General features: G+C 42.4%; 1 protein-coding gene across 1 annotated transcript in view; it reads left to right on the forward strand.

The window, feature by feature from the left end:
• The first annotated feature begins 5,143 nt into the window (after positions 1-5,143).
• LOC311118205 (tight junction protein 2-like) overlaps positions 5,144-19,680 on the forward strand; it is a 35,167-nt gene continuing 20,630 nt past the window's right edge. The window contains exon 1 of the mRNA XM_084193052.1: positions 5,144-5,297. The gene's annotated coding sequence lies outside the window, so the exon portion shown is untranslated. The remainder of the gene's footprint in view (positions 5,298-19,680) is intronic.

Below are 19,680 nucleotides of genomic sequence, written 5' to 3' on the forward strand. Positions count from 1 at the left end.
AATATAGATGTGTTACAGCGGCATTATAGATGTGTTACAGCGGCATTATAGATGTGTTACAGCTGCATTATAGATGCATTATGGATGTGTTACAGCTGCATTATAGATGCATTATAGATGTGTTACAGCGGCATTATAGATGTGTTACAGCTGCATTATAGATGCATTATAGATGTGTTACAGCTGCATTATGGATGTGTTGCAGCTGCATTATAGATGTGTTGCAGCTGCATTATAGATGTGTTACAGCGGCATTATAGATGTGTTACAGCGGCATTATAGATGTGTTACAGCTGCATTATAGATGCATTATGGATGTGTTACAGCTGCATTATAGATGCATTATAGATGTGTTACAGCGGCATTATAGATGTGTTACAGCTGCATTATAGATGCATTATAGATGTGTTACAGCTGCATTATGGATGTGTTACAGCGGCATTATAGATGTGTTACAGCGGCATTATAGATGTGTTGCAGCTGCATTATAGATGTGTTACAGCTACATTATAGATGCATTATAGATGTGTTACAGCTACATTATAGATGCATTATAGATGTGTTACAGCTGCATTATAGATGTGTTACAGCTGCATTATAGATGTGTTGCAGCTGCATTATAGATGTGTTGCAGCTGCATTATAGATGTGTTACAGCGGCATTATAGATGCATTATGGATGTTACAGCTGCATTATAGATGTGTTACAGCTGTATTATAGATGTGTTACAGCTGCATTATAGATGCATTATAGATGTGTTACAGCGGCATTATAGATGCATTATGGATGTTACAGCTGCATTATGGATGTGTTACAACTGCATTATAGATGCATTATAGATGTGTTACAGCTGCATTATAGATGTGTTGCAGCTGCATTATAGATGTGTTGCAGCTGCATTATAGATGTGTTGCAGCGGCATTATAGATGTGTTGCAGCTGCATTATAGATGTGTTACAGCTGCATTATGGATGTGTTACAGCGGCATTATAGATGCATTATGGATGTGTTACAGCTGCATTATAGATGCATTATGGATGTGTTACAGCGGCATTATATATGTGTTACAGCTGCATTATAGATGTGTTGCAGCTGCATTATAGATGTGTTGCAGCTGCATTATATATGTGTTACAGCTGCATTATAGATGTGTTGCAGCTGCATTATAGATGTGTTACAGCTGCATTATAGATGTGTTGCAGCTGCATTATAGATGTGTTGCAGCTGCATTATAGATGTGTTGCAGCTGCATTATAGATGTGTTACAGCTGCATTATAGATGCATTATAGATGTGTTGCAGCTGCATTATAGATGTGTTACAGCGGCATTATAGATGTGTTGCAGCTGCATTATAGATGTGTTACAGCTGCATTATGGATGTGTTACAGCGGCATTATAGATGCATTATGGATGTGTTACAGCTGCATTATAGATGCATTATGGATGTGTTACAGCGGCATTATATATGTGTTACAGCTGCATTATAGATGTGTTGCAGCTGCATTATAGATGTGTTGCAGCTGCATTATATATGTGTTACAGCTGCATTATAGATGTGTTGCAGCTGCATTATATATGTGTTACAGCTGCATTATAGATGTGTTGCAGCTGCATTATAGATGTGTTGCAGCTGCATTATAGATGTGTTGCAGCTGCATTATAGATGTGTTACAGCTGCATTATAGATGCATTATAGATGTGTTGCAGCTGCATTATAGATGTGTTACAGCGGCATTATAGATGTGTTACAGCTGCATTATAGATGCATTATGGATGTTACAGCTGCATTATAGATGCATTATGGAGGTGTTACAGCAGCATTATAGAGGTGTTATAGCCGTGTACTGGATAATGATAGATTAATGGTGGCCAGTGATCTATATCAGCCTTTAGTGACTGTGTGTTCCTGCAGCTGACTGTCCTTACTCCATCAACCCTCTGCTGATATAAACTGCCCTGGAGTGGGTGGGTAGAGGGTTTCTGTTTCGACCTCTGCTCTCTCTGGTCCTCTGGGGTTGTGGAATCAAATCAAATCAAATATCATTGGTCACATACACATATTTAGCAGATGTTATTGCGGGTGTAGCGAAATGCTTGTGTTCCTAGCTCCAACAGTGCAGTAGTATCTAACAATTCACAACAATACACACAAAGGTGTTACAGCTGCACCATCGAGAGCATCCTGACTGGTTGCATCACTGCCTGGTATGGCAACTGCTCGGCCTCCGACCGCAAGGCACTACAGAGGGAAGTGCGTACGGCCCAGTACATCACTGTCATAGACTGTTCTCTCTGCTACCGCATGGCAAGCAGTACCGGAGCACCAAGTCTAGGTCCAAGAGGCTTCTAAACAGCTTCTACCCCCAAGTCATAAGACTCCTGAATATCTAATCAAATGGCTACTCAGCCCTCTTTTACGCTGCTGCTACTCTCTGTTTATTATCTATGCATAGTCACTTTAATAACTCTACCTACATGTACATATTACCTCCATTACCTCGACTAACCGGTGCCCCCTCACATTGACTCGGTACCGGTACCCCCTGTATATAGCCTCACTACTGTTATTTTACTGCTGCTCTTTAATTATTTGTTACTTTTATTTAGTAGTATTTTGTATTGTATTTTTTTGTGATTTTTTTTGTTGTAGGTATTCTTTCTTAAAACTGTGTTGTCGGTTAAGGGCTTGTAAGTAAGCATTTCACTGTAAGGTCTACTACACCTGTTGTATTCAGCGCATGTGACAAATGTAATTTGATTTGATTTTGAAATCTAAAAGTAAAAGAATGGAATTAAGAAATATATAAATATTAGATTGAGCAATGTTGGGGTAGCATTGTCTAAAATACAGTAGAAACAGTAGAGACCTCCTCTGTGCGTACGTGCGTGTGTGCAGAAGGTTGGGAGGATGGTTGTCCTGTAGAGGGGCTGTTGGGAAGAGACTGCTGACTGAGGTATCTACAATGAGGGGATTCGATTAATCCGGGTAGGCGTGTTTTGGGGGAAAGTTGATTGACTCCAGGGTGTGAGCCAGGTGCTCCGTTGAAAGCCCACGGCGAAGTCGGCAAAAAAATAAAAGAAAAGGTGACGTAATTAAGCAAGTGGAGTGCTAAATTGATTGCTTTTGATCAAAAATGCTTTATTTGCGTTCCCAATGAAAACTAGGTTGAAAATTCAAACATATATTTTGTGGAAAATATATGTTGTATGTTTCTGAACGATGCACCATGCTGCCTTGTTGACAACATGACCGAGCAGCGCAGATTAGTGTTCGATTTGAGAAGGGTGCTCCTCCCTCATAGACTGGTGCCCCGCGACGCAACATAATTGAATCCGCCCATTGACATGTAACACTGCCTGGGTTCCTCAGGGCTAACTTAGCTTAGCTACTGTAAAACAGCCTGGGTTCCTCAGGGCTAGCTTAGCTTAGCTACTGTAACACAGCCTGGGTTCCTCAGGGCTAGCTTAGCTTAGCTACTGTAACACAGCCTGGGTTCCTCTGGGCTAGCTTAGTTTAGCTACTGTAACACAGCCTGGGTTCCTCAGGGCTAGCTTAGCTTAGCTACTGTAACACTCAGTCTGGGCTCGTCTCCTCAAGGCTAGCTTAGCTTAGCTACTATAATACAGCCTGGGCTCCTCAGAGCTAGCTTAGCTTAGCTACAGTAACACTGCCTGTGCTGCTCTCCTCAGGGCTAGCTTAGCTTAGCTACAGTAACACTGCCTGGGCTCCTCAGGGCTAGCTTAGCTTAGCTACTGTAACACTGCCTGTGCTGCTCTCCTCAGGGCTAGCTTAGCTTAGCTACAGTAACACAGCCTGGGCTCCTCAGGGCTAGCCTTTCCAGCTGGCTGAAGTGTAGGTGTGTGGTGTGTGTATGGTGTGCGTGTGTATGTGTGTGTGTTTTGTGTATGTCAACCTTTTTTTGAGGTTATGTTTGTAACCTTAGGATTTATCAGAGAACTAGCTTGTATTAATAACATTTACATTTACATTTGACATTTTAGTCATTTAGCAGACGCTCTTATCCAGAGCGACTTACAGTTAGTGCATTCATCTTAAGATAGCTAGGTGGGACAACCACATATCTCAGTCATAGTAAGTGCATTTTTAACCAGACTAGTAGTACAGGGGGACTGCTGCTGACCTAGCTGTTTACTATGCAGTTAGATGGGCATTAGACATTAGACACATGCACACAAAGTAGACATACACACACAGCCACACACACAGCCACACACACACACAGTCAGCCGTCTAGAGTGATCAGAGTCTCGATAGCGACTTCTCGCTGTCAAAATATTGGAAGCGTTCAGTTCTAGCTGGTGTCAGGCCACCTCAATCTCATGAATCAATGTGGAAGGAGAAGGAGGGAGAAGGAGGGAGAAGGAGGGAGAAGGAGAGAGAAGGAGGGAGAAGGAGAGAGAAGAAGAGAGAAGGAGAGAGAAGAAGAGAGAAGGGGTGTTATAGCTGACACAGATCCTATCTACCTTTTTTTCTGCCTCCGTCTCCTCCATCTGTCCACTCCTCCCTTCTCAACCTACTCCCCCTCTTTTTCCTCTCCATCCTTTTCTCTCACTTTCCCCCCATCCCCCTCTCCCCTCCTCTCCCTCTAACCCTGTCTCCCTCTCCTCCCCCCACTCCCCCTCCTCCCCCACTCCCTCTCCTCCCCCTTCTCCCTCTCCTCTCCTCCCCCTCTCCCTCACCTCCCCCCTCTCCCTCTCCTCCCCCCACTCCCTCTAACCCCCTCTCCTTCTCCTCCCCCTCTCCCTCTCCTCCCCCCACTCCCCCTCCTCCCCCTCTCCCTCACCTCCCCCCTCTCCCTCTCCTCCCCCCACTCCCTCTAACCCCCTCTCCATCTCCTCCCCCTCTCCGTCTCCTCCCCCCTCTCCCTCTCCTCCCCCTCTCCCTCCCCTCTCCATCTCCTCCCCCTCTCCCTCTCCTCCCCCCACTACCTCTCCTCCCCCTCTCCCTCTCCTCTCCATCTCCTCCCCCCTCTCCCTCTCCTCCCCCACTCCCTGTCCTCCCCCCTCTCCCTCACCTCCCCCCTCTCCCTCTCCTCTCCATCTCCTCCCCCCTCTCCATCTCCACCCCCCTCTCTCTCTTCTCCCCCTCTCCATCTCCTCCCCTCTGCCCCCTCCCGCCCCAGTATAGATCTACTCTCTACAGATCAGTCCACCCATGAACATCTATCTATCCAGCCCTATAGATCTGCTCTCTGCTGTAATCAGGGGGTGTGAGACTGCTGTCAGGTCCATTGTGGCCTGATCACTCTACTTCCCTTCACTCCTTCACCCTGAGGTGAGTTCAACCAGACTTCTGTTTCGCGGCGAACATGTTACTTAGTAACAATTTCATTCCAAAATGTGAAACATCAAACATCTATTTTTTGTAATGATTACTGTGACATTTTAGCGGCAATAATCAAACTGCTAATTATTTTGCTATTCCTACCACAGGTAATAGAATGCCCACATGGCCACTTGATTAATTGCAGTGGAAGTTTAGACCCGAAACATACACTTTCGTTCGCCGCACACTACCTTCTCAGACCGTTCGCTAAACGTTAGCGAACAGTCATGGCTAACACAAGACAAATGGAATATGTTAGCTAACGTTCGCGAACTAGTTCCCTCGTTGAACGCGCCGCTGGCTTCACACTGGGGCTGGGCTGACAGGGCTGGGCTGTTAGGAAAGCACAGGGACAGGTTTTATCCCAAATGCCATCCTGTTCCTAGGATGCGTTTACACAGGCAGCCCAATTCGGATATTTTTTCCACTAATTGGTCTTTTGACAAATCATATCAGATCTTTTTTCAGAAAAAAATATACATCAGAATTGGGCTGCCTGTGTAAACGCAGCCATAGGGTGCCATGTGGGATACAACTGGGGCTGCGACGGTCATGGAATTTGGGATGACGCGGTCTCCGTAATAACCGTTCGAACAGTAAAAACAAAATGTAGACCCACATTTTCTAATTTCCTTCACTCCTGACTGCATGTGCTGCCATATAAATAGAATGAATAGAACAGGCATCCCCATTCAAGTCAATGAGGGCATAATGGATGGACTGGCGGCCATTGTGAGTGTACCCATAGGAGCAAAGCAGGAAGTAAAAGCAGGAAGTGTACCCATCAATATGTGCTGTGATTTGTTCATTCAACTCAACTTACTTTTTTTTTTTTACAGCTTAACATTGCAGATAGATTGTAACTTCCATCAATGTGTAATTGTCTGCATCACTTCCAATCCCCCATGTTTATATATATATATATATATATATATACACACATACATACACATATACATACACACACATACATACACATATACATACACACACACACACCCACATACATACAGTGGGGGAAAAAAGTATTTAGTCAGCCACCAATTGTGCAAGTTCTCCCACTTAAAAAGATGAGAGAGGCCTGTAATTTTCATCATAGGTACACGTCAACTATGACAGACAAAATGAGAATTTTTTTCTCCAGAAAATCACATTGTAGGAATTTTTATGAATTTATTTGCAAATTATGGTGGAAAATAAGTATTTGGTCAATAACAAAAGTTTCTTAATACTTTGTTATATACCCTTTGTTGGCAATGACACAGGTCAAACGTTTTCTGTAAGTCTTCACAAGGTTTTCACACACTGTTGCTGGTATTTTGGCCCATTCCTCCATGCAGATCTCCTCTAGAGCAGTGATGTTTTGGGGCTGTCGCTGGGCAACACAGACTTTCAACTCCCTCCAAAGATTTTCTATGGGGTTGAGATCTGGAGACTGGCTAGGCCACTCCAGGACCTTGAAATGCTTCTTACGAAGCCACTCCTTCGTTGCCCGGGCAGTGTGTTTGGGATCATTGTCATGCTGAAAGACCCAGCCACGTTTCATCTTCAATGCCCTTGCTGATGGAAGGAGGTTTTCACTCAAAATCTCACGATACATGGCCCCATTCATTCTTTCCTTTACACGGATCAGTCGTCCTGGTCCCTTTGCAGAAAAACAGCCCCAAAGCATGATGTTTCCACCCCCATGCTTCACAGTAGGTATGGTGTTCTTTGGATGCAACTCAGCATTCTTTGTCTTCCAAACACGACGAGTTGAGTTTTTACCAAAAAGTTATATTTTGGTTTCATCTGACCATATGACATTCTCCCAATCCTCTTCTGGATCATCCAAATGCACTCTAGCAAACTTCAGACGGGCCTGGACATGTACTGGCTTAAGCAGGGGGACACGTCTGGCACTGCAGGATTTGAGTCCCTGGCGGCATAGTGTGTTACTGATGGTAGGCTTTGTTACTTTGGTCCCAGCTCTCTGCAGGTCATTCACTAGGTCCCCCCGTGTGGTTCTGGGATTTTTGCTCACCGTTCTTGTGATCATTTTGACCCCACGGGGTGAGATCTTGCGTGGAGCCCCAGATCGAGGGAGATTATCAGTGGTCTTGTATGTCTTCCATTTCCTAATAATTGCTCCCACAGTTGATTTCTTCAAACCAAGCTGCTTACCTATTGCAGATTCAGTCTTCCCAGCCTGGTGCAGGTCTACAATTTTGTTTCTGGTGTCCTTTGGCAGCTCTTTGGTCTTGGCCATAGTGGAGTTTGGAGTGTGACTGTTTGAGGTTGTGGACAGGTGTCTTTTATACTGATAACAAGTTCAAACAGGTGCCATTAATACAGGTAATGAGTGGAGGACAGAGGAGCCTCTTAAAGAAGAAGTTACAGGTCTGTGAGAGCCAGAAATCTTGCTTGTTTGTAGGTGACCAAATACTTATTTCCCACCATAATTTGCAAATAAATTCATAAAAAATCCTACAATGTGATTTTCTGGATTTTTTTTCCTCAATTTGTCTGTCATAGTTGACGTGTACCTATGATGAAAATTACAGGCCTCTCTCATCTTTTTAAGTGGGAGAACTTGCACAATTGGTGGCTGACTAAATACTTTTTTCCCCCACTGTACATACATACATACATACATACATATCCTTTTTAAAAAATATATATATTCCCCTTTATTACATTCCAACCCCGCCACCCTTTCCCCACTTGGAGTAAACTAGTGAACAACTGACATTACAAAACATTTATTCCATTGCATGAGCCACATCAGTTAGCATAATGTGAATAAACATTATTGCATCACAATACCAGGCAGACATTGTGAGTGTAGCCATGAGTTTACCAGTCAAATTGCCAGGGTTAGAGGTTCCAAGCCCATTCTATTCACCGTTTGCTACAACACCTTGCTTTTTTCAGCAAGGGGCAATAAAGTTTCATAATGTTGTTAATAGTCCATGTTATCGCAGAAACGGACTCAACCGCACTCAGATCTAGGCTAAGTAGCTTTTGGAACCGTTCTTGTGATCTTGTCTTATTTTAATTGCCTCCATTCAGCAATGTCAAAAGGGTACTTATTGTGTTATTACCAGAGCTATTTTGGAGGGGATTGGAAAATTACAGATTTAAATGGGGGCTGGTTGGAGTGGCGTGTACTAGTTTGATCATTTAGAGCTGATCAAGGGGGTCATGTGGAGGAACGTGTCACGTTGTATAATGATAGGAAGACAGGCGCAGGAATACGTATTAGGGGTATTATTACTCCACCCAACACAAACACGTATATATATATATACACACAAGGGATGTAAACCAAACAAAGAGCGAGGTGTAACCTCTACACAATACACGGGACAAGACCCGTAAACAACAAGAGCACAATACACGGTACTCACGAGACCAACGGACATGGGACAAGACAGTCTGGGGTTGGTGGTCATGATCCATGTCAGTAACGCCTAGATAGCCGGAACTGGTGAACGGAATGAGCAGCAGTACCGGGGGGATCCGTGACAGTACTGTTTCATTTTTATCAGAGGTACACACGCATACTGTGTTACACACGTACATTTTTCATTTTTAACCTGTTGTCAGAGTTATGGTATGTTTCTTCATGATGAGTGGTAGCAGGACATCAGTGTAGTTTGGTTCTGGGTGGCTGTTTCTTTCTTCCTCAATGGAGCAACTGGCTAATATGGAATATTCTAGAACACTGTAATTGTGTACTCTAGAACACTGCGATTGTGTACTCTAGAACACGGTGATTGTAGACACTAGAACACTGATTTTGTACTCTAAAATAAGGGTTAAAAAAAGTATTAACAATAAATACAATTATATACTCTAGAACATTGTGATTGTATACTTTAGAACACTGTGATTGTGTACTCTAGAACACTGTGATTGTGTACTCTAGAACACTGTGATTGTAAACTCTAGAAGAGTCTCTTAGTGCAGCTGGAACTTATAGTTGTGTTCTCTTCTGTGTTCCGTCAGTATTGTTAGTTGGCCTGTGAAAATACTGTTCTAACTCCTATCCCCTGTGTATCTCTGTTCTGGTAACTGTTCTGCTAGTCTAGTGCTATCCCAGCAGTGCTCTGCCCTGCTTCCTGCTCGCAAATGTTGCTGGACACATTCTTTATTTATGAGGGGAAGACGATGTCTGAAATATTTACAACAGAGGAGCAGGAAAAAATAACTTTCAATAAGACATGAGATGCAACAATCAAGAAGTTTCTACTTCCTCCCAGCTTCTAAGGATAGGGGTCATTGGGACCTGAGGGGGCTGGCTGGTTAAAGTGCCTGATGTTCTCCTGGTCACTCCAAACCCATCCAAGCCCATCACAGTAGAGTTCAATTAGGTGTTGAACTTAAATGATGCCAGGAAATAAAAACATTTATATTCATAAAGGTTTAAGCTACAGTTTGGGGTTTGGGAAGCTGTTCAATGGTCATTTCAACTCAAGAACACTGCTCAAAATCGTTTTTTTTTTTTAACTATGTACTGTAAGGTAATTACACAATTCACAACTTATTCCCAGTCCATTGATAGTGGCTGTGTTATGTATAGTGGCTGTGTTATGTATAGTGACTGTGTTATGTATAGTGGCTGTGTTATGTATAGTGACTGTGTTATGTATAGTGGCTGTGTTATGTATAGTGACTGTGTTATGTATAGTGACTGTGTTATGTATAGTGGCTGTGTTATGTATAGTGAACGGTCATCCAACTCGGAATTCCTACTTGGGAACTCGGGCCTCTTTCTAGAGCCCCGTCTTTCCGACCTGAAGATCACTTTCGTCATGATTTGACCTTGTATTTTTGGGTTATAGCATTTCTTTCACATGACCCATCAATTTAGACAAGTGTGTCTGGGTAAGAATCATCTAATAATTATACAATATTTATCTGGACACGTTCAATTTTTTTATATTGCTACTATGCAAATATGCAAGTAACCATTTCACTCTACCGTTTACACCTTCTGTATCCTGTGCATGTGACAAATAAACGTTGATTTTATTTGATATAGTGTGTGTTTACCAGAGACGGTAATGTTAAGAACAACATGACCTGCACCAAAGTCAGATTAGGATATAGGCCAAGGACTAGATCATGTGTATTTTTGCTACTACTTTCACCACTTTTAGTCTTGAAATCTTTGGTTGTTTACTACACTATTTTACTCACTCTGTTTAGCACATGGCCTCATGTGAATCCTTAAAGAGATGGGTAGGGCTTTAGAGGGTGTGAATGAAGCTGAATGGGTGTACATTCAAGGGCCATTTTCTAAAAAGTGGGGTTACAAGTTTTTCAACTTTCAAAGCAGAATTAAATTCCCATTGTTTCTCAACTGCAGTGTATAATATACCATTTTCTAGCTCTGATTCTCTACTTTTATTCAATGAATGTCACATACACTACCGTTCCAAAGTTTGGGGTCACTTAGAAATGTCCTTGTTTTCGAAAGAAAAGCAATTTTTTTGTCCATTTAAAATAACATCAAATTGATCAGAAATACAGTGTAGACATTGTTAATGTTGTAAATGTCTATTGTAGCTGGAAACGGCTGATTTTTACTGGAATATCTACATAGGCGTACAGAGGCCCATTATCAGCAACCATCAGTCCTGTGTTCCAATGGCACGTTGTGTTTGCTAATCCAAGTTTATCATTTTTAAAAGGCTAATTGATCATTAGAAAACCCTTTTGCAATTATGTTAGCACAGCTGAAAAATGTTGTGCTGATTTAAAGAAGCAATAAAACTGGCCTTCTTGAGACTAGTTGAGTATCTGGAGCCGATTATCAGCACAAAATGTCATCACTGAGAGCACAGTCCCTACATCTCAAGCTAAAAACATCAGCAATGCACTCACCAGCTTTCGTTGTTTATGTGACATGGACATGATCCAACTGATGCCATTGAGTGCACACACCATGTAAGCCCGATCTGACAATAAAATACTATTTTTGACTGCTGTCATATCAACACTTATATGAATTATATAATGCAATTACTGCTTTTGTGCTGATTTTCACTATCATCCTATGATTTAAGAGTTCATTATCGTCCTATGATTTAAGAGTTCACTATCATCCTGGTTTACTCAGTTAATTATCATGTATTTATTTTGTGTGTGTTTGTGTCTGCTGTGTGCACTTGACCTTTAGTGTGTGTGTGTGTGTGTGTGTGTGTGTGTGTGTGTGTGTGTGTGTGTGTGTGTGTGTGTGTGTCTGCTGTGTGCACACTTCTGTCTGTCCATGTATGTGTCTGTGTGTGTCTGTCTCTATGCATTTGACCTTTGTGTGTGTGTGTGTGTGTGGTGTGTGGTGTGTGGTGTGTGGTGTGTGTTTGTGTGTGTGTGTGTGTGTGTGTGTGTGTGTGTGTTCGCGTGCATGATGGAGATGTGTTCCGGCACAGTGGAGAGCAGCCTGTCTGAAGCTGTGAGGGCCACCTGATCTACAGTAGTCCTGACCCCGCACACACACACACACACACACACACACACACACACACACACACACACACACACACACACACACACACACACACACACACACACACACAGGGTACACACATGCGCATACACACACACACGGGCTCACACACACTGTGTCACTCGAGGCTAGGTGGGGTGAAGGGTGTTGTAAGCAAAGCCCCTGTGTGACCTGTGAGTCAAGATAGAGAGGTAGGGAGGGAAAAGAAAGGGGGATACCGAGAGACATACAGTATCTGTGCTACAGGAGCCACACTGTAGATATTATAGTTTCAGTTTCACATCAACAACAGCTGTTCTATTTCCAACAACAGATTGTTGATTCATTTGCACTGTCCCTGTTAAGTACATTCCATAAATACATTTAATAAATACATTTAATAAATAAACTGTTAGATGTTACTTTAAAGACCGATTTCCAGACACACTAACTTTTCAGCAGACAGCAGACAAGAGTTAGTGCTCTAACTCTTCAGATTCAGCATGCCAATGTCTTATGATGCACTTTTTTAGTTTCTTGGCAGCAATTAGACCATGAAGGCCTGATTCACACAGTCTCCTCTGAACAGTTGATGTTGAGATGTGTCTGTTACTTGAACTCTGTGAAGCATTTTTTTGGGCTGCAATTTCTGAGGCTGGTAACTCTAATGAACTTATCCTCTGCAGCAGAGGTAACTCTGGGTCTTCCATTCCTGTGGCGGTCCTCATGAGAGCCAGTTTCATCATAGTGCTTGATGGTTTTTGCGACTGCACTTGAAGAAACTTTCAAAGTTCTTGACATTTTCCGTATTGACTGACCATGTCTTAAAGTAATGATGGATTGTCGTTTCTCTTTGCTGATGTGTGCTGTTCTTGCCATAATATGGACTTGGTCTTTTACCAAATAGGGCTATCTTCTGTATACCCCCCCTACCTTGTCACAACACAACTGATTGGCTCAAACGCATTAAGAAGGAAATAAATTCCACAAATTAACTTTTAAGAAGGCACACCTGTTAATTGAAATGCATTCCAGGTGACTACCTCATGAAGCTGGTTGAGAGAATGCCAAGAGTGTGCAAAGCTGTCATCAAGGCAAAGGGTGGCTATTTGAAGAATCTCAAATATAAAACATATTTTGATTTGTTTAACACTTTTCTGGTTACTACATGATTCCATATGTGTTATTTCATAGTGTTGATGTCTTCACTACAATTATACAATGTAAAAAATAGTGTAAACAAAGAAAAACCCTTGAATGAGTAGGTGTGTCCAAACTTTTGACTGGTAGTGTATATATATATAGTGGTTAAAATAAGCATGGCTAGACTGTTTCTCAGGCATGCACAGTGACAGCTTCTGAGTATCGAGGTTTAACTACGAAGAATTCAGACATACGCACACAAACACACACACACATAGACAGACAGTCTTAGTTTCCCTTTAATCCCAGTGTAATCTTCCCTAGGTCACCCCTAACATTCTGTCTAGAGATCCAGACTATCTTCACTAGGTCACCCCTAACATTCTGTCTAGAGATCCAGACCATCTTCACTAGGTCACCCCTAACATTCTGTCTAGAGATCCAGACCATCTTCACTAGGTCACCCCTAACATTCTGTCTAGAGGTCCAGACCATCCTCACTAGGTCACCCCTAACATTCTGTCTAGAGATCCAGACTATCTTCACGAGGTCACCCCTAACATTCTGTCTAGAGATCCAGACCATCTTCACGAGGTCACCCCTAACATTCTGTCTAGAAATCCAGACCATCTTCACCAGGTTACCCCTAACATTCTGTCTAGAGATCCAGACCATCTTCACCAGGTCACCCCTAACAGTCTGTCTAGAGATCCAGACCATCTTCACTAGGTCACCCATAACATTCTGTCTAGAGATCCAGACCATCTTCACCAGGTCACCCCTAACATTCTGTCTAGAGATCCAGACCATCTTCACGAGGTCACCCCTAACATTCTGTCTAGAGATCCAGACCATCTTCACCAGGTCACCCCTAACATTCTGTCTAGAGATCCAGACCATCTTCACCAGGTCACCCCTAACATTCTGTCTAGAGATCCAGACCATCTTCACCAGGTCACCCCTAACATTCTGTCTAGAAATCCAGACCATCTTTACTAGGTCACCCCTAACATTCTGTCTAGAAATCCAGACCATCTTCACTAGGTCACCCCTAACATTCTGTCTAGAAATCCAGACCATCTTCACAAAAGCTGTGTTCGAATACTCATACTAACCACACTAACCGTACTATTTGTGACGTAAATTGAGTATATAGTATGCTTATTGGTCATAGTATGGATATAGTTTGTATGCCAAAAGTTCCCGGATTGTCGTACTAAATTCCCCAAATTACAAAGTATACAAGCAGTGAACACTATTTCCGTGCTTTTAGGGCCCATAATGCAATTCTTCATAAAATGGGTGTGGCTTCACAACGTTTTCAGATTTGAAGAAAATGGCAGAAAATATGCAGCCGAAATCCGACGAGAGCGGATACAAATTGCTTTAACTAATTATGACAAATGTTAAGAAAATGTTGAGCAATGTAATACAAGAATACAAGTTACCTAACGTTAGTTGGCTACTAATACATCGAACTTGCCAGGCAGTATATTAACTATCTGCTATCTAACTAACTACCCAACGTTTATTGACATGATTATTCACATCATTCTTAGCTAAGTGGTATAGTCGTTGTGCGTTCTCAATGGACATTGTTAATTCTGGCTATCTACTCCGATTTCAGAGCACTCTTGTCTGTGTGTGCCAGAGCGCGGGATAACTGATTAATTTATGAACGCTCAACACCCGTTGAATATATGGCTAGTGTCAGTAAACGTCGGCAAACAAAAGCACAATTAAATTGTTGCCAGCAGCACAGTTACAGTCACCAACGCTCTGGATAACATGAAAACAGCCTAACCAGCTCTGCTAGGGCGAGTAAAATGGTCAGTGAGGTGTTCTCTCATTTGTGTCTGGAAATAGCTAACCAACGTTAGCCAGTTAGCTTGGGTGCTTGACTACTGTTGTGAGGTCAGAATAAAAAATAGAAATGTCTTATTTACATAACTATTCAGACCATTTGCTTTGCTCGGTCATAAACACATCCAAAATAATCAAAGGAAAGGGTTACAAGAAAAAAGGTGTGCAAACTGAAACTGAAACACACTTGCAAACTGAAACGGTAAGGTCTGCCCCCCTTCTGATAACCAGGTGGCGAATCACATCTCTGCATGTCTGGCAGACATATCAGTGTGGATGACGGATCACCACCTCAAGCTGAACCTTGGCAAGACGGAGCTGCTCTTCCTCCCGGGGAAGGACTGCCCGTTCCATGATCTCGCCATCACGGTTGACAACTCCGTTGTGTCCTCCTCCCAGAGTGCGAAGAGCCTTGGCGTGACCCTGAACAACACTCTGTCGTTCTCCGCTAACATCAAGGCGGTGACCCGATCCTGTAGGTTCATGCTCTACAACATTCGGAGAGTACAACACTGCCTTACACAGGAAGCGGCACAGGTCCTAATCCAGGCACTTGTCATCTCCCGTCTGGATTACTGCAACTCGCTGTTGGCTGGGCTCCCTGCCTGTGCCATTAAACCAACTCATCCAGAATGCCGCAGCCCGTCTGGTGTTCAACCTTCCCAAGTTCTCTCACATCACCCCGCTCCTCCGCACACTCCACTGGCTTCCAGTTGAAGCTCGCATCTGCTACAAGACCATGGTGCTTGCCTACGGAGCTGTGAGGGGAACGGCACCTCCGTACCTTCAGGCTCTGATCTGTCCCTACACCCAAACGAGGGCATTGCGTTCATCCACCTCTGGCCTACTGGCCCCCCTACCTCTGCGGAAGCACAGTTCCCGCTCAGCCCAGTCAAAACTGTTTGCTGCTCTGGCACCCCAATGGTGGAACAAGCTCCCTCACGACGCCAGGACAGCGGAGTCACTCACCACCTTCCGGAGACACTTGAAACCCCACCTCTTTAAGGAATAACTGGGATAGGATAAAGTAATCCTTCTACCCCCCCATTACCCCACCCCACCCCCAAAAAAAAAAAAAAAAAAAAAAAAAAAACATTGTAAAGTGGTTATCCCACTCTATATAAGGTGAATGCACCAATTTGTAAGTCGCTCTGGATAAGACCGTCTGCTAAATGACGTAAATGTAAAAATGATTAGTGACAGGTGTGAGTTTTTAAATGTGGTAAAGGAACTGGAGTCCCTCCACTGCTGGAGGGGGAATGGACAGGAGATTAGTGGTGGTTTGTGATAGGGTGAGGGGACTGTCAGTCAGGGTAGGGGCAAATCGAGCACAGTTATAATCAATTGAATGACGAAAATAGGCTAAAGTGGGCTAATGCAATTGAAGGCGTGAATCAAATTGTTGCTTATACTCAAACTCCCAAAGTAATATCCAACCATTATCCTAAATTTAAATCAATAGCCGTGTGTGGTCAATGATCATTTCAGCACCGTTTTGATTGGGACAGGGCCATCACGCTGCTTTGAGACAAGTGTGGGGGGACTCGTCTTGATAGATCAATCAGTGTCAGATTTAGGTTTTCACTGAATCTCTATTTGGTAACAATTAGGCTGGGGAAATGTTAGCTAAGTTGAGGTGAGTGCTCAGGATCATCTTTATTCTAGTTTGCTCATATATTAATGATCAGAAAATGTGGCTAGCATGTTATGTAACTTAAGTGGATTTTGCTCTTCACTTGCGTAATATGTCGTTATCAATAAAACGTCACAATAAGGTGCAGAGTGTTCGGTTTTCCTGCTGGGGGGCAAGGAGACCCCCAGCTACGCTAAAACCATTGACAACTGCGTGTCGTTTTCAAGGCATTGTTAAATAAATGTTAACTATTTGGTTTTAATATCAACACCTCTTGAAGAGCATAGTCAGAACTACACATTTCCAGTTATTCCACATTTAGCGCTATCATCAGAGTTATACAGCAAGTAACTGCATGCTTTTCATGATCAGTAAACATCAGTTGATGATTATATATCAGCTACGTAAGGGTAGCCTGACAATATCCCTCAATATTGGCCACCATTCTTTGGATATGAGTGATATAAAAGTGAACTACACCTGACAAGTATGAGTGGTTTACGTTCATTTTCCATCCTTAATGGGCTCTGCTTGTCAAGCAGCAGAAGGGTACATTTGTTGATGTACTGTTAGATGATAATGTTTACGTTGGAAGCTACCGGTAGAAACTTTGTACAGTTGGCTAAACATTGTGGTAAGTAGACCTAATGTACTTTTTTCTCCAACCAACGTAGGCCTACCTAGCGAAGCTAGCTAACATTATCCCCTTTTCATCATTGTTTTTAAGAGTGTTTAATCACGATTGCTGCTGACAGACATGATAGGCTACATTGATTGATGGACCACGTCAAATTGGCTAACTAGCTAATAACAGATCACGTCAATATGGCTAGTTAACAAGCTAACTACAGATCACGTCAATATGGCTGGTTAACAAGCTAACTACAGATCAGGTCAATATGGCTAGTTAACAAGCTAACTTTCAGGGGATAAACTAGATGGCTATATCCAAATAGTGTTTGATTTGCTTGTCATCTATAGTGGTGATGACAGTAGTCTGACTGACAACTTTACCAGGACGAGGACTTACCAATGTCAAGCTCTTTCAGAAAGCCTAATCTCTGATGAAGAAAGCTGAATGTCACATTGTTTGCTTAGCTAGCTAGCTAGCTAGCTACATGCCAAATGGATAAGCTACCCTCACATATTTGAAATTACATGATCAATTGATGTTTACTGATCATGAAAAGCATGCAGTTTTGCTGTATAACTCTGATGACAGCGCTAAATGTGTAATAACTGGAAATGTGTAGTTCTGACCATGCTCTTCAAGAGGTGTTGATATTAAAACCAAATAGTTATAATATTTATTTAACAATCCCTTGAAAAGGGCACATAGTTGTCAATGGTTTTAGTGGAATTGGGGGTTTCATTGCCCCCCAGCAGGCAAATCGAACGCTCTGCACCTTATTGTGACGTTTTATTGATAACGACCTATAGCCTGTCCTACTCTCGACCAAAAGCCTGTGACTTGTCTTAATCAATCAATGTGATTTTGTTTCACAGAATCTCCATCTGTATATTTGATTAGGCTAATTGATCTCTGGCTGGCCAAATACGTGGATGTGGGATAGCTCATCTATCACTGATCAGAAACATTTAGCATGCTATAATGTAGCCTAAATCAAGTGTGTTATTTTGCTCTTGATTCACCTATAGGCTATATATAGTAGCCTTAAATAATCGATCCACCATCGAGCCGTTCGAGCACGTCCTGTTTTATCTAATGTAACTTACTTCAATATAATAAATAATTAATAATTAATTCATGCCTTTAAATACAACCAAGCATTTTATTTTGAAAATAGGCCTAAATAAATAACTTGATTTTCTGCTAAACAACCATTTGAATAATCGCTCAAAAGCCCTGTGTTTTGAATGCATGTTTTATTCTGAAATGAGATTTGGATCAGTTATGGGTCTTCTTTCGATAGTTTACAAGGTCCAACAAGGCACTTTAGCAGGGCAGTCATATAGGGTGCATAAATATGGGCTTCTGCTGATTCTGAGATGCGCTGCCTGTCATGATCATCATTCTCCCGAGTGCACTTCAGCCTATTCGTATCGCAATTTGAAACATTTCAATGATCAGAAAAATAAGTTATATGGCGACACATTTCTTTGGCCCAACCAATATTGGAATCCTGACACTGCTAGTGGCTGCAGCTGCTGCTTCTGCTGAGAGAGAGAGAGCACTAGTAAAAAGTGCGCAGACACTCCGTTTTTCTTTCTGAACACCGGGCCCCATCGGGTTTGGGCGGAGAAGGAGAACTCTAACCCAGTCTCTGAGCAATCTGGAATGTTATTTGGCCCTAAACAGAGAGTACACAGTAGCAGAATACCTGACCACTGTGACTGACCCAAAATGAAGGAACGCTTTGACTATGTACAGACTCAATGAGCATAGCCTTGCTATTGAAAGAGGCCGCCGTAGGCAGACCTGGCTCTCAAGAGAAGACAGGCTATGTTCCCACTGCCCACAAAATGAGGTGGAAACTGAGCTGCACTTCCTAACCTCCTGCCAAATGTATGACAATATTAGAAACACATATTTCCTTCAGATTACACAGACCCACAAAGAAATTTGAAAAAATATATAATCTTGATAAACTCCCATATCTATTAGGTGAAATACCATAGCAGATCTGTTGCCACAAGGAAAGGGCAACCAGTGGAGCACAAACAACATTGTAAATACAACCCACAGTGTCTTCGGAAAGTATTCAGACCCCTTGACTTTTTCCACATTTTGTTACTTTACAGCCTTATTTTAAAATTGATTAAATAAATAACAAATATCTCAGCAATCTAAACACAATGCCACATAATGACAAAGCAAAAACAGATTTTTTGAAATTTTAGCAAATGTATAATTTTTTTTTTTTTTAAATACCTTATTTACATAAGTATTCAGACCCTTTGCTATGAGACTCAAAATTGAGCTCAGGTGCATCCTGTTTCCATTGATCATCCTTGAGATGTTTCTACAACTTGATTGCAGTCCACCTATTATAAATTCAATTAATTGGACATGATTTGGAAAGGCACACGCCTGTCTATATAAGGTCCCACAGTTGACAGTGCATGTCAGAGCAAAAACCAAGCCATGAGGTCGAAGGAATTGTCCGTAGAGCTCAGAGACAGGATTGTGTCGAGGCACAGATCTGGGGAAGGGTACCAAAAAATGTCTGCAGCATTGAAGGTCCCCAAGAACACTGTGG

The sequence above is a fragment of the Coregonus lavaretus genome, assembly GCF_964263955.1.
Source record: "Coregonus lavaretus genome assembly, contig: HAP1_SCAFFOLD_1609, whole genome shotgun sequence".
NCBI classification, from domain to species: domain Eukaryota; kingdom Metazoa; phylum Chordata; class Actinopteri; order Salmoniformes; family Salmonidae; genus Coregonus; species Coregonus lavaretus.